The 15809-nt window shown below is 39.6% G+C and overlaps 1 protein-coding gene across 2 annotated transcripts in view; it reads left to right on the plus strand.

Annotated features, from left to right (window-relative positions):
- The first annotated feature begins 12641 nt into the window (after positions 1 to 12641).
- FMOD (fibromodulin) overlaps positions 12642 to 15809 on the plus strand; it is a 32810-nt gene continuing 29642 nt past the window's right edge. Inside the window, exon 1 of one of the 2 annotated variants that reach the window (XM_078391950.1) lies at positions 12642 to 12826. The gene's annotated coding sequence lies outside the window, so the exon portion shown is untranslated. Of the gene's footprint in view, positions 13277 to 15809 lie in introns of both variants that reach the window. The other variant, XM_020796897.3, reaches the window with a different exon arrangement.

Raw genomic sequence — 15809 nt, forward strand, 5'->3', positions numbered from 1 at the left:
AAAACTTTCAGACAAGCCAGCCTGGAAGCATGAGCACATTTACCTAAAGTCCTGCAGGCAACTATCCATAGAGTCTGAAAACAAATAGTGTTGCTTCTCTTCTTCCCACTGAAATCTCCTGATCTGAAGCTCCGTTTATTCTTGCCATTCCTTGGTTTTGTCCAATGTGTTTATTATTTAGGCATGTTTACAGTGCCTTGTTTATGTATCATATGCAAATAAACAGGAATCTTACTGAAGGAATGATGAGATCTTTATACTCTTCTAAAGGAAGAAAGATTCCTCTGGACATCTGCAAATATTTGATCATGTGTTTAATATTAATTTTAATCATATACAATATGCAAAATATATGTTACCTCAGTAACCTCCCTTTCCTACTGGAAACTCCTTGGTTGGAGAGAAAAAATGGAAGTGGGGCTCAGTTGATTTTAACATGGAAGTCCAGGAAGAATGCAAGAACCCCAATATGTGTATGTGGGGCCACCAATGCCCACATTTCCTGAAGAGGGATAGAAGAAACAATTAGTGGGCAATTTAGTAGATCAGGAATAATCTGGGTGGCCTCTGTTTTACTCAGAAAAGCCCTCTATCAACAGCTTTCCAGTTCAGGACAGGTCCATTTAAAAGATGAAGAACCTTAAGGAGGGAGAATGGGGGCCTTGCAGCTGACCTCGAGTTAGCACCTACGTAGATAGAAGACACACAGATCACCCAGTCAAAATCCTTCTCCACTACAGTGAGATATCTTTCTCTTGCAATCTCTATTTGAGCTAGACGTGTTTCTAGCTAAATGAGTAAATGTTTCTAAATAAGCATTCACACATATATGCAAATACAAATCTGTGTCCTCTTTTGTCCTTTTCCCCCTGGAGATTCATTTCCTCTTCTCATTTACTTAGATCTGCTTACAAACTTGGCTGGCAGATATAAGTAAGTGGGAGTGGGAAAGAAAGGAGGGAAAACATATTTTAAAAAGCAGAAAAAGATGATGCCAGAATCTTGATTGTCTTCAGATAACGTAAAGTTACATCTGCATAAATCTGCCAGGTGTCACATGCAAGCAAAGAGGACTGTGCAATTTTCTGCCTCAGGTGCACCTGGGTGTTTCAATTTAGTGAACAAATTGCTACTGTGTCCTCCCTAATCTTGACCATCTCATTGGGGTAGGAGGACTTTAACTGTTTCTGCTTTGCTATAGTCTTAATCCAGATTTAGTCACGAGAAAACAGATGAACAATCCATGGAAAATAGTAAACAACTAACTTGCTGTCTGAGGCAACATTTATTATTAAAACCACGAACAAAGAAAGATTGTTCATGGTCTTCCATTTTTCAAGGTAGCAGAACATCTAATCACTGAAAACTGACACTTATTCCAAAAATGGGTTCCATTCGGCCAATCAAATTCCAGCTTTTGGATAGCTAGATAGCTGGCCATTGTGCATGTTGTCTGTTCCTAGGGCCTTGGTATAAGAAAGAACTCATCATTTTAAGGGCTGTCAGTGGACAGCTTTTCTTCTGAAATTGTCTTCCATTTGAATGCCTATATGTTCCAAGTGTGATTTAAATACAAGCAACCATAAGAAATGAGATTGGAGCTTTTGAAGTTGGCCTTCCACAGTGATAACCTAGACAACCAACTCAACAGGCCCAGAGGCCACGTGTTCGCAATCTTAGAGCTGCAGGGATGGAAAGGACCCCATGGATCATTGAGTCCATCCTGTATCAAGAATGCACAATGGGGAATCAAACTCCCAATCTCTGGCTCTGCAGCCAGATGCCTAAACCTCTAATTTCTTTAGTGAGATGCACTGTAATTCTATTTAAGTTATAATTTCTAATTGTGCAACTGTACATTATTAGCCTATGTTATGTCACTCTGCTTAATGGCTCATATCCTGCTGAGCAGTTACATAAATGGTGTAAATTTTAGAGATAAATTGCCATATGTTAAGAAATCTCCATAGGCGTTCTCAGTTGCACACTGAGTTGTGCAACTCAGTATGCAACAGATAATGTCCATAGAGAATTCTTAATTTCCACCAATTAGCTTCCAAATGTTATGCCATTTGTGTAACTGAGCAATCAGATTTCAGCCCGAGTCTTCTTTTGTCTTCCTTTCGGCCTGAGGAATGGGCCATTCATCCGTCGTGTACTGGTCTTGTGCTGGGCAGCAGAGCGGAAGATTGAAAAACCAATTTTATTTTAAAATAATGGTCCATGACTGAAAACCCAAAGGAGAGACAGAAACTGAAAAATATTCCAGTGACCAAAACCTGACCCCAAATTATGGGACTCCTGGATCAAAGTGAATAAAATCACTCAAAACCAGCCTATAATTACTGTCTCAGTTCGGCACATAGAATTCCAGTAGCCATGCTGGCTGGTGGACTGTAGGAATTCTCACCGAAAACAGCAACTTTCCCAAGCTTTCAAGCAAATCAATACATTTTCCCCAAAAAAATGAATATATTACAAAATAGGAAGAAAAGAATACTTTGGCAATGAATAGCACAAACGCCACCTACCTACAACTTGCCCCCCTCTAATCTTTTTTGCTCTTGCTTTGAAATGTTCCATCAATCAACACCATGCCTCAGCTTTCCAGTTCCACACTCTCAAATCTTGCCCCAAATAATTTGCTATTTATTACTTCGCAAACTTCCCTGCAGGAGGAGGCAAGATCAGTACTGCAGCCAAGACTCTGCTGAGAAACTGATTTCAATCCCAACAGGCTCAGGTAGCCTAGGATGAAATGCAGGTGACTCAGACCAACAGTACATTAAGTATTTCTTTTGCTCTGCAGAACTTCTGCCAAAATTCCTCATTTTTGTCCCCCTGCCTCAAGGTCTTCCTCCCTCCCCCCCCCCCCCCGGCCACACAACTGATTTCTTCCACCAACTGTGAGCATTGAGCTTCTGACTTTTTTTGCAGTGGCATAGGGTCCAGTCTGGGGTCTCCATCTGCAGGATTTGGGAGAATTGCTGTTGTAGGGGATCTCAAACTAGACTTCCCATGACTGCTAATGTGCCAGAAGACCAGTAGTCTCATCAAATGGAGAATGTCTTGGAGGAGATACATCCAGCCCAGAAGACAAGCAAACAGGTGATGGGATTCCAGAACAGCTGGTGGGGCAAGGTCTCATCTGGGTTTAGCCTATCTGTGGCCATGTCTGTAAAACCACATTGAAACATAGTATACAAGAGGAGCATGAGGCCTTTTTCAGCCAAGGAGCTGAATTCCAACTTGAGAGGGGTCTCTGGGACTGCATTCTAGCAGTTGGCAAAGCTATGGTCACAGGATAAGGCCAAGGAAAGAACAGGCAAGGCTTTTAAAAAAGTGGAGTTCAATATCTAATTTTTAAAAGATTCTTAGTTTGAGACACCAGGCTTAGGGAATAATTTCTGTCTCCTCATAATTGCTGCTTTGTAACCTGGAGATGTATTCTGTCCATTTATATCCATGACAAGTGACAGACAATACTGATCTATATAGTCTGCCCACTGTTATTTTACTCCCAGTCCTTCTCTCTGCCCCTTGTCCATGTTCTGCTACAGTGCGACTTCAAGCACGCCATTCATGAAATAGGTGTGACCAGAAACAAGAGGCAAACATGCAACAGGTACAGTCATTAATACTTCATCTCTCTCTTTCTTGGAGGATTTAAGGTTAAATGGCAAATTCCCAAGTTGCAACTTAGCAGCTGTGTACTTTTTACAATAATATTGACCCAGAAATGCTGAAACCAAAAATAGATTAATCTATTACAGTGGGAAGAGATTATTATGGGTTGTCCATTTTTTGAACCTTGACTCCTTTGGTAACTATGTGTGCAACAATTCTAGTATAAAAAAAGTAAAAATGCAAAAATGAAGGCAATGATTTATGAGCGGAGCTCCAAACAGAAGCCAGGAGCCAGGGCCAAGGCAAGAGGTGGCTCAGACTGGCACAGAATTGAAGAAGAGTCAACTGGAGGCTGAATATATTGTTGTCAAGTTGTCATGGGAAGGATTTCATGTACTGAGAAAATGAGAGCCTTCCCTTGTTGCATCTGTTAACAAAGTTCAACATTTGGTGCGCTGTGCACATGAAAATAGCTGTTGTGCAAAGCGTCTTAAACCGTTCCTCATTTAAGCTATCAACCTGTACAAGAATATAAGATTTTGTATGAGAAGCCTCTTTTCCTGTACGGTGAAACTTTTTGCAGAAGTAGCAAATGGAATCGCTACCATGCACTGTGCAGCACTTGATAAGAACTGAATTTCAGTTTATTTTTATTTTTAAAATTCCACAATTTCCCAGTTTTCTTAATATTCTTGATGCAAACAACCTGATTAAATATACATAAGAATTAAGCACTCAAGTGCTCTGGGCCTAGATAAAAATATATTCTATATATATAAAAGAAACAGCAATTGACAAATTTGTCTCTCGAGGGCTAGGACCAGATAATTAATTAATTTTATTATTTAAAATCTGGCTTTATATGTCTACATATTAAATCAGATTGGAGGAGAGTAACTTGTCACCTCTTTTTCCACCAAGGGGCTCCTTCTTAGCTATGAAACCTACATGGCAGGGAGCTACAACATAATCCTGTCTATGCCATGAATGGCATTTTGGAGGGTTTATCAACATGTTCACATTTCTTCATGTCCAAGATGGAAAAAAACTAAATTTACAAGATCTGAATGCAAGAGAAAGCAAAATAGATAGCTTCCCACATTCTTAGCACCAAGGCAGAGTGAATGGAAAACAATCTAAATTGACCTGGAGGTGATGGAATAAATCTAGGTCAAGTTAATTTTTTTCTGAATGGCAAATCCCTTAAAATGTGTTCTCTTTATCCAAGGGAAGTGCCACTGACTAATAGAAATATTACTAAAATATCACTGAGATTAACATAGAGACCCATTCAAATAACCAAAAAACAGAATGAGTAAGAAAATATGGGATGGGATTGGAAAATAATTAGGAGAGAAGAATTAAAAGCTTAAATGAGAAAAACATGATACTCATGAAACTGTATCCAAATTCCAAGAAAATTATTTTAGAAATGTGTGATCACAAGGTGCTGATTATATTCTTGCCTGGGCCAGGCACTAGGGGCAGAGATGGAGATAAATAATAAGTACCATGTTAAGATTCACACATACACAATCCAGATTATTACTCATATAAAAACAAGAAAGGCAACAATAGGATAATTCAAAATAGGAGTGGAAAGATTTGAAAAAGACAGAGACTCAGATTAATCAAGATGGTCAACAAGCACCAACACACTCCCTACTTCTTTTTCAACATTCTGCCACTAACAGCTAAAGAATGATGGCATTTGCCTTATATCATGCAGTTTGGCTACTTTTTTGATGAAACAATGACTTTCATTTAATATCTGAATCATGACTCAAACCAAAGCGATTTTGACTGCTCCAGGGCTGATTAAGACCCAATTGGAATCAATCCAATTTGTTTTGGGCTTGATCTGACCTTGTCTGATTCATCTTCATTCAGTTTGGAATTCATTCAACTCACTGGCACATCCCTTGTACAAATTACATTGAATGAGCTTAGTGGCAAAGTACACAGTTTGTGTTTCTCTTCTCCCACTCCAATGACTGCCAGTTGGTGCTTTACAACTGGATCTATATTTCTGATACATTAAGAACAAGACAAACAAGAAGAACAAAACTGTTTGCTAGGTCTGATCATTAAAGAAGCGTGTAGAATTTCATGTTTTTAAATATGCTTAAGTCGCAGCACCATCATGTTACAGGAGTAAAATGGACTTTACTTCCATTGCTCTGGGGCTGAACACATTTACTTGGGAAGACAAAGCACAATTCCATTGTTCAAAAAGATAATCATTTTTAATGTAGAAATAATTAACTCAATACCTGTAACCATGTGCATGCCTGTCTGGCTGCTTCCTGATTATAAAATGCTTTTAAAAAGAACAATGAAAGGATGTACCACTGATCTTGTCTCATTTCAGAAGCTAAGCAAAGTCAGGCCAGTTTCAGACTTGGATGGAAGACCAGGAATCTTCAGGGAGAACTAGAAGGCAGTTTTGCCTAAAATCCTGCACAGATGCTGCTAGTCACAGTTGACAGTTCTGGTGGAAATAAACCATGTCTTATATTCCTGTACTGTCTAGATGATCAGTTGGAAGAGATCTGCCAGCTCTGCATCCTTGGATATCAGCTACAAGGTCCAGCCATGGCCACACACCATGTGCAGGCAAAGAGGAAATACACTGTTAAAGGAAACAAGCTTCGGATAGTGTGGGCGGCATATATGTTAAATAAATAAAATAATTTAAAAAGTAACCCCAGAGTTTGGTAGCAATGGAGCTAGGGGACAGGGACCTAACATGCTAGTTTTTACATGCATAGTCCACAAAGACGCAGGAAAAACATTGTGAGTCTTACAGTCATTGGAAGGTTCAAAAGGTTCAAATTCTCAGAGCATTTCAAAAGGATTTGGGGGAACTGAACTCTTTGAAGAAAGTGCAGAGAGACAATCTATGGTATCCGTGGGTTTTATTGGCATTCTGACCATTCCATTTTCATTAGCAGAGGTGGGGGGGCAGATATTCACCAACAGCTTTGTCTTGATGCTTTAAAAATATTTGATTCACTTATATTCTTTTCGGAAGGCAACGGCCTTGGGCTGTGAAGTCCACTACTTATCCTAAGCTTGCTGGGAATGGAATGGAATTTGGGAAAGGCTTGGAACAGAGCAGCTCATTCAACAGATAAACAGTAACACCAAGGGGCTGTTTTCAAGTAAGAATTCACAAACTTTGAAATACCAAAAGTCCAATAATAATATTATTAATAATCATAATCATGAAAATAAAAGAAGCAAAAGTGTTGGAGTACCCTATCTATTAGGTATTAAGTGTGCTCTGTGCCATTAAGTCGGAACCAATTTATAGCGACCTTAATAGGGCTTTCAATGTAAATGAGATATTTAAGGAATGGTTTTACTAATTCCAGTCCCCCAGTGAGTTTCCACAGCTGAGCGGGGATTAGAACCCTGTTCTTCAGAGCCCTAATCCATCACTCTGCTCACTGCACCGCACTGGGATTCGTCCACAATATTAGATATTAGACCGATTCAAATGATGGAGTCACTTTTTCTTGCAGCCAGTGTCTTCTCATGATGAAACGGGATAATTTAATTTGTTTTAACATGGACTGGGCATGTACAATGTCTTTGGACAAGTGTGAAAAATGGACTGAGTCAGACTATTTGCACAACTCTAGGTTCCCCGTGTGCAGAACAAGAAGACACTGTTCACCCCAGGATCACATAACAACATAACATGTCCTTCATATCCCATTCAGCTTTCATATGATTAAAAAGATTGTCAGTCACTTGAATTAAGGAAATGGGGAAAGCTAAAGATCAAAATAATTCAGTAGACTGAGCTGCTGGTACCAAAGAAGATGGCAAGTGACAATTTCCCCACCCTCACCCCAGTAAAGTGCAGGCTCTCCTCTGGACACCCCAAACACTGAGGCACGAGGGAGGACTCACACTGAGGTCACAATGCAGTTGCTCCACTAGTAATTTCATAGAGCTCTAAGTTGAAGAAAAAGATCTACAGTACATTGCTTCAGATAACCCCCTTGTGTTCTGAAATAATGTTTATGTATGTACAGTATTATATATATATATATAAAATAAGAACAGAACAAACCAGTAAAACAGCATATATATAATTATCTGTTTCTTAACTGCTCAGATTAATGCCTTGTACTAATCGGGTGGTATAAAAATGGAAGAATTAAAAAAATGGAAGAATAAAAAAAATTATACTACATTTTTATTCTTCTTCCACTAATATAATATAATATTTCTCACTACAGTACCACTTTCATTACTGCATTGACAAGAATATTTTGTGTACAATCACCCATTTTTGGACAAAATTGCCCTTTTTGTGGAAAATCAAGCAGTTCCAACTATTATGTGAACTGTACAAATTGACATAGATGAGCCTATGTGCTACTTTACTTAAGAACTTGAAGAGCTAGATGTATTATTTGCATCTTTCTAAACAATCTACCTGCCGGGTAGGTGGGGCTCATCAGCCTTGGAAGGCAGCCCATCTAGGAGAAGGAAAACTCCGATTCCAAACCTTCACTGCCTTGTGGCTATATCCACTGATGGAAAAGACTTCAGTTCGTGTCATTTGGGCAACTCCTGTGACGTCACTGGAACCAGTTGTATTGGCTCTTGCCTTTCCATTGGACCATTTCAGCAATGTGGAAAGGAGGGATTTTCCTCTTGGGTAACAACCTATCCTCCATATTATTTTACACAGGCTTCATGCTCTGGAGAGGATACTCGTACAGAACATGTTACCATAGTCTTTCGAGACTGAAGGATGCCTAACCTAACCTTAACAATCAGCTCATACCTCTGTGTTTGCTGTCGGTGTATATGTTTTGCCTATCAAAGGGACAGGATGCTAGAGATATTGTGTGAAAATTATAGAAAGAATTCTTTCTCTCATTCTTGGCTGGAGGGAAGGATTTTAAAATTTAAAACTCCTTGTCATGGTTGAGACAGCCTAAATCAAGGAGAACAAGTAATCCGGTGAGCATTCTTATCTTTTTTTCAGATTGTCCCAGCATAAACTTGCCTCACTCCACATTTAGCAAATCAGTTTGTTTATGTTTTCTATTTCAAGAAATTACAAGCCTTGAGGGGGAAAATGTGTAACTTGACCCCTATGGTTTTTGACAAGCCCAAAAAGCCACCAAAATATTTGGAAAGGGAAAGGTCAAAGGGTTCAAAATGTTGTGAATATTTTTGAACATTTGAGGGCTTTAAGTGGTGCTAAAAATGTTGAGTGAAAAAAATGTTTAGACTGTGGCCAGTGAAATACATTGAACTGTAATTCCCCAAAGAATAAAACAGCTAGGGGTTCATTGAGCTGTGACTGCCATCTATGGGAGGAGCTGAGATTGAAGCACCTTGCTTTGTCCCCGTATGTGAAGGAGATAAGAATATCCACAGCAGAACATGCAGACAATGTGGGCCCCAGGTAGTGTGCTGTGGATAAGCAGTTCTTCTTCCATGCATCCAAGGTAAGGATTTAATGGGGGAAATCTTGTTGCATAACTTTACGCTGACATAAATCATATCAGGGCTGGAAACATTCCATGTACACTAATTAAAATCTTCCTATTCCCCCCATTTTAGATTCCAAGGCTCCCTAGGGCTCTGTTTTGACCAAGGGAAGACTTTGTGGGTCTCAAATAGGGAAGGGGGGAGCTTTTAGAAGTCAAGATTGCCACTGACAGGATTAGAACCGCCAGCTCCATCAGCAGGTTTTGACTTCTAAAGTCCTTCTGCTCCATCATTCCTTTCTGGAGGTTCTCAAAGACTTACCTAGGGCAAAAGGGAGTCCTAAGGAGCCTCAGAAATTAAAAGTAGAAGGATGGGAATATTTTAATTACTTCAGATCAAATGTTTCCTAAACTTGGTCCAGATTACACCACACAAAGTAATGCTGATAGGATTTTGTCAAGTATTTCCTTGGGGTACTAGCAGTTTCAAAGGATACTGCTAATTGGCACACCTCCATGTCTTGTCCCAAGTAGTGAAGGTTTTTTGGGATGGGATCCTGAGTGATTGAAAGCCTTTCATCTGGCAAACTTGGGACTAATCAGTCAAAAATGCCAGAGGTAGAGTTTAAAACCAACACTCCAGCTTGACTTTGCAGCCTTTGTTTTGAACCTGGCATAAGCAACTAGGCATGATTTTTGGAACTCTCAGATTTTTGATGCACCATCCACAGATAAGTGGTATTTAGCCTGATGACGGCCCATATGGACTGAGAGCTGTCATTTCTTCGTGATTTTTTTAGCAGTCTAAGATAGGTATCACACACAGATAAACACACACACACACACACACACACACACACACACACACACACACACACACACACACAAACTGCCTCTTGCTTTTGGATAGTGTACACGAACCACATGGCTTTTGAAAAACTTTTGTTAAGCAATAGTTACTTTTATATATATGGACAAATATGGAATCTAGTTAGCATTCCCTTCCCCCCCCCCAAAAAAATAAACACACCCACACACAATACATTGACTTTTCATCCTCACGCTGCTGAATATTCAGCCCTTTGCATTTAGCTTGTTGGAGGTGGGAGGGGTTGAAAATCTACCTTCCAAGGCACTAGATTGGTGCTTTATAAATTCCTGTATTTTTAGGTATGCTAATGTGAATCCCCTTCATTGATTGCTGCCTTGTCGTGTCGAAGGGGCTTGAGTAATACAGAGAAGCTATGGGCTATTCCATGCAGGGACACCCAAGACAGACAGGTCATAGTGGAGAGTTCTGACTAAAGACATCCACCTGGAGAAGGAACTGGCAAGCCACTCCAGTATCTCTGCCAATAAAAGCACATGAACAGAAAGAAAAGGCTAAAAGATATGACACTGGAAGATGAGCCCCTCAGGTCGGAAGGCGTCCAACATGCTACTGAGGAAAAGCGGAGGACAAGGACAAGTAGCTCCAGAGCTAATGAAGTGGTTGGGCCAAAGCCGAAAGGACGCTCAGCTGTGCATGTGCTAGGAAAGTCCGATGCTGCAAAGAAAAAAAAACTGCATAGGAACGTGGAATGTGAGATCTATGAACTTCGTAAGCTGGATGTAGTCAAACAGGAGATGGCAAGAATAAACATCTACATCCTGAGTGTCTGAGAACTAAAATGGACAGGAATGGACGAATTCAATTCAGACTATTATCATATCTACTATTGTGGGCAAGAATCCCATAGAAGAAATGAAGTAACCCTCATAGTCACAAAAGAGTGGGAAAAGCTGTACTGGGATATAATCTCAAAAATGATAGAATGATTTCAATATGAATCCAAGGCAGACCTTTCAACATCACAGTAATCCAAGTTTATGCACCAACCACTGATGCTGAAGATGCTGAAATTGACCAATTCTGTGAGGATTTACAACACCTTCTAGAACTGACACCAAAGAAAAATATTCTTGTCATTATAGGGGATTGAAATGCTAAAGTAGGGAGTCAAGAAAGTTTGGCCTTGGAGTTCAAAATGAAGCAGGGCAAAGGCTAATAGAGTTTTGTCAAGAAAACAAGCTGGTCATCACAAACACTCTTTTCACTCTTTTCACAAACACTCTACCCATGAACATCACCAGATGGGCAATACCAAAATCAGATTGATTATATTCTCTGCAGCCAAAGATGGAGAAGCTCTATGTAGTCAGCAAAAAAAAAAAAAACAAGACCTGGAGCTGATTGTGGCTCTGATTATCAGCTTCTTATAGCAAAACTCAAGCTTAAACTGAAGAAAGTAGGAAAAACCACTGGTCTAGTCAAGTATAATCTAAACCAAATGCCTTATGAATACACAGTGGAAGTCAAGAACAGATTTAAGGAACTAGTTTTGGTGGACAGAGTGCCTGAAGAACTATGGATGGAGGTTTGTAACATTGTACAATAGGCAGCAACAAGAACCATCCCAAAGAAGCAGTAATGCAATCACCTCCTGGCAAATAGAAGGAGAAGATATGGAGGCAGTGACAGATTTTACTTTCTTGGGCTCCATGATCACTGCAGATGGTGACAGCAGCCACAAAATTAAAAGACACCTGCTTCTTGGGAGGAAAGCTATGCCAAACCTAGACAGCATCTTAAAAAGCGGAGACATCACCTTGCCAACAAAATTCCGCATAGTCAAAGCTATGGTTTTTCCAGTAGCGATGTATGGAAGTGACAGCTGGACCATAAAGAAGGCTGACCACCAAAGAATTGATGCTTTTGAATTGTGGTGCTGGAGGAGACTCTTGAGCGTTCCCTGGACTTCAAGGAGATCAAACCTATCTGTTTTGAAGGAAATCAATCCTGAGTGCTTACTTGAAGGACAGATCCTGAAGCTGAGGCTCCAATACTCTTGCCATCTCATGAGAAAAGACCCTGATGTTGGAAAAGTGTGAAGGCAAGAGTCGAAGAGGACGACAGAGGACTACAGAGGACGAGATGGTTGGGCAGTGTCATTGAAGCTACCAACATGAATTTGACCCAACTCCAGGAGGCAGTGGAAGACAGGAGGGCCTGGCATGCTCTGGTCCATGGGGTCACAAAGAGTCAGACACGACTTAACGACTAAACAACAACAACAAATACGAAGTTGTTGTAATGACTTTTGTTGGTAACAGCAGAAAGGTTATTTATATACACATATGGCTACAGATGACAGTAGAATGCCAAAAAAGTCAATGTTTTGAGAATGGAAGATAACTGAGGGAGGATTCAGATCAGAAGGTTGAAGTGGAACACAGCACAGAGTTTGAGTATGAAAACAGTTCCTGAGGCTCTTGATCATGAATTAAAATAAATAACCCACAGAGAGATAATTACTTTGAAAATAAAGGAAAAGATTCTTTGAGCGTCCTCAACAAAGACAAAACAAATATGGTTCAGTTGATGTTGGTCAATCCCACCTCTCAGATGCAAAGAGATCAAAGAATACTATCTCTCTCTCTCTCTCCCTCCCTCCCTCCCTCCCTCCCTCCCTCTCTCTCTCTCTCTCTCTCTCTCTCTCTCTCTCTCTCTCTGTGTGTGTGTGTGTGTGTGTGTGTGTGTGTGTGTGTGTGTGTGTGTGTGTGTGTGTGTGTACTTTAACTTCCTCAAGGAAAGATCTACAGGAAAGCAGTAAGCCCCTGAAAAATATGCTTCTAGCAGCGTCAGTCATTTTCTAGGGAAGAGAACACATAACAGCCAGAAGGCAACTGACTAGAAGGCAAGTTGATCTGTGTTTTTACCAGTCCAAAGGCACAGCAACACTGGACCAGAGAAATTGCTGGGTATGTGGGAGGTGGGTTGATGTTCACATTTCTTGAAGGAGGCTTGTCCTCCCTTTGAAAACTCTGGCTGAAGAAAGCAGCGTCATAGATAAGGAACATTTAGCACAAACAATGGAGATCATTCAGCTTGTATACAGCAAGCTATGAATATAACATAGTTCAGGTATCTTATCTTTTGAAAAAGAAACTTACTCTCATGAAAGGCTGTTTTTGTAAAAGAGAGTTTAGTTTTGGTTTGTATCTATGAGCTCTTATTAAGAGTAGTGAACTCGGCCTTTTTAAAAAATGAGTTGTCAAGAAGACTTCTCATTCAACCTCTGTATTATATATATGCTGAAACAGGCTAATAGGGCTACCTCTTTGAAAAGTGACATAAAAGCCTACCGGTAATTATATTTTTTTCTTTCTGTCCTTGTTAATACAGCAGTTGGGTATGTTCAACATGTACTGTGAATGTTCGTGTATTTGAATGTTTCTAACCAGGCTGCAAGCTTTTGTCTATTGTTATGGGAATTCCATTGTGTATCAAGTGAAAATATGGCAATTTCTCTGGGCTTTTGTATAGATCGCTAGCCTAGTGATGCATGTTGAATAGTGCTGAGTGTGAATTGACTTCTACAGTAGTTACAGGTCACTCAGCTATCTGCCAGAGCAGAGGCTGAATCAAAGAACTTTTCTGTTTGAAATGTACAGCGGTAGGAAAAGATCTGTTAATGGTGATGTGACTAAAATATACACTATTTGAGACTTGTAGTCTAAAAAGATCATTTTGGAAATGTAGCTAGAAACAGGCCCAGACTTTTGTTTATACAGCTGGTTGACAAGTCACCTTGGCTAACTTCAAGGGCCTACTGTAGCTTTTGAAGAAATAATGCTGCTTTAAAGATTGTTGATAATTAATATGTATCATCAAGTTGTTTCCAATTAATGGTGACCGTCTCAGGGTTTTCTCAGAACTAATTCATCAGTTTTGCCTTCTGATCGTGCTCTGGGAAAAGGCAGCTTACTTAGGGTACATACCCATTCAGTTAGTCACATATGCTCTTGGTGATCCCAGCTGGCCCTTTTTGCAGAAAGCACAGTATGTATTTGAATTTCCATTCCCTAGTGTTTCTACTCATTGAACTACTCTATATCAGTCCTTCCAGCTTTAAAGACTAATGCTATCTTAGGAATCACAATCCCTCTCTCACCCTGCTTAACTAAAATTTCATTTTTATTTTAGGTATCATTGGGTGTTCACCTTTTTTAGCCAATGTTTCTTTCAGTTATTAGGGGAGATGATGGGCATTCTATTTTTGTTTGGGTTTATATCATTTTGTTTTCATGTTACGTAAGCCACTCCAAGTAGTGAGTCAGGTGGTATATAAGCTTAATAAATAAATAAATGAACAAAGAAACATATTTGTAAATAAATAATAAAATCATCAGTTTTCTAGTCTTCTCAAAGAAAAAACACTAATAGTTCATTGCTAATACTTCCTTGTCCTTAGGGAAGTGCAGAATTCTGTTAATCAGTTCAAACATAATCAGCAAGGACAGCAGAACCCCAGCAGCCATGGGAACAGTATCCACAGTTTCACTTATCTGTGGCTCACTGCAGCTCTATATACAACATACTATGACACCTCCTTGTGGCCTTTGTCCCACCTTCTTGTATGTTGTATACTGTATAGTGTTCTTTTATATCTGCAGTTTCAGGCATCCGCGGTAAATCATGGAACTGATCCCCCATGTATATGGGAGGCCCTACTGTATTTTAATTGCTGATGAATATCTACACTCCTGTCAGTCAATCATTAGAACTGATAGCAAACAAAAATGTTGGATTTGGAGGACCCCAGAAAGCAAGTCACAGAGATGCACCACCTCTATCAAATCTGTGTCAAATCTGATGAAATGTTCTTTTCTGTGGTGTGTTAGTATCTGCTTTAACATAGTAGGTGGATGGAAGCTAATTATTACTTTAAAAAAGAACCTGCATTCTTCCTTCAGGACCTCCAGAAATAACAGTTTCCTGAGAAATTGTAATATATAAATGTATTTCAGTATAGTCAAACAAAACCAGAAAGATGGAGGAGGGATATATGCACACATAGATATTGAGGTATTGTGTTTGGTAAACCAATTTAACAAAGTAGAACACAGAAGGTTTCACAAGTGAAAAAGAAATACTTGGGGCATCCACTTGAAGGATACCAGATGATCTAAAATTTGTCCACATGCCCTTGAATATCAGAAAATTAATATTAAATAATTACTGCATCACCATGCGGGGGAAAAAATGGCTGCTGTCATTACTTTTAGTGAGATAACCAGAAACATAACAATGCAACAATTTTTCTTTATTAACTCCTTATTCTAATAATCTGCTAAAACTTTTTAGATTATATAGCTAGATAAGAAAGTGCAAAGAAAAAGAAAAGAGGATCAGACATACAAAATGTAGGAACATTCGTTTCTGTATTTTTCAGATTTGTTAGTATTTGATGTGCCAGTCCCTGTTAGGCAATTATCCCCTTTAACTGGACCAATCGCTGATGTTGGCATATATATATATCTAGAGCCATGATTCCCAGCCTTGGATCCCCAGAAGTTCTTGGACTACAACTCTCAGAAATCCTGGCCAGCACAGCTAGTAGTGAAGGCTTCTGGGAGTTTTAGTCCAAGAACTTCTGAGGACCCAAGGTTGGTAACTGCTACCCTATTTCCTTATTGACATAGTGATTGGATACTGTCAAGTCCATGAATCATGAGAACATATGAAAGGCAGAGTTGGTACTGCAATACCATATATCTTTGAGTTATAATCTTCCATTAGATCAAGAAACGCACAATGTTTCTCTTTAAATGTTATTGGGCTGCAGCTCCCATCAACCATAGCTGGTATAGTTGATGATGAGAAATGCTGGGAGTGGC

This window comes from Pogona vitticeps, chromosome 4 (genome assembly GCF_051106095.1).
Source record: "Pogona vitticeps strain Pit_001003342236 chromosome 4, PviZW2.1, whole genome shotgun sequence".
NCBI classification, from domain to species: domain Eukaryota; kingdom Metazoa; phylum Chordata; class Lepidosauria; order Squamata; family Agamidae; genus Pogona; species Pogona vitticeps.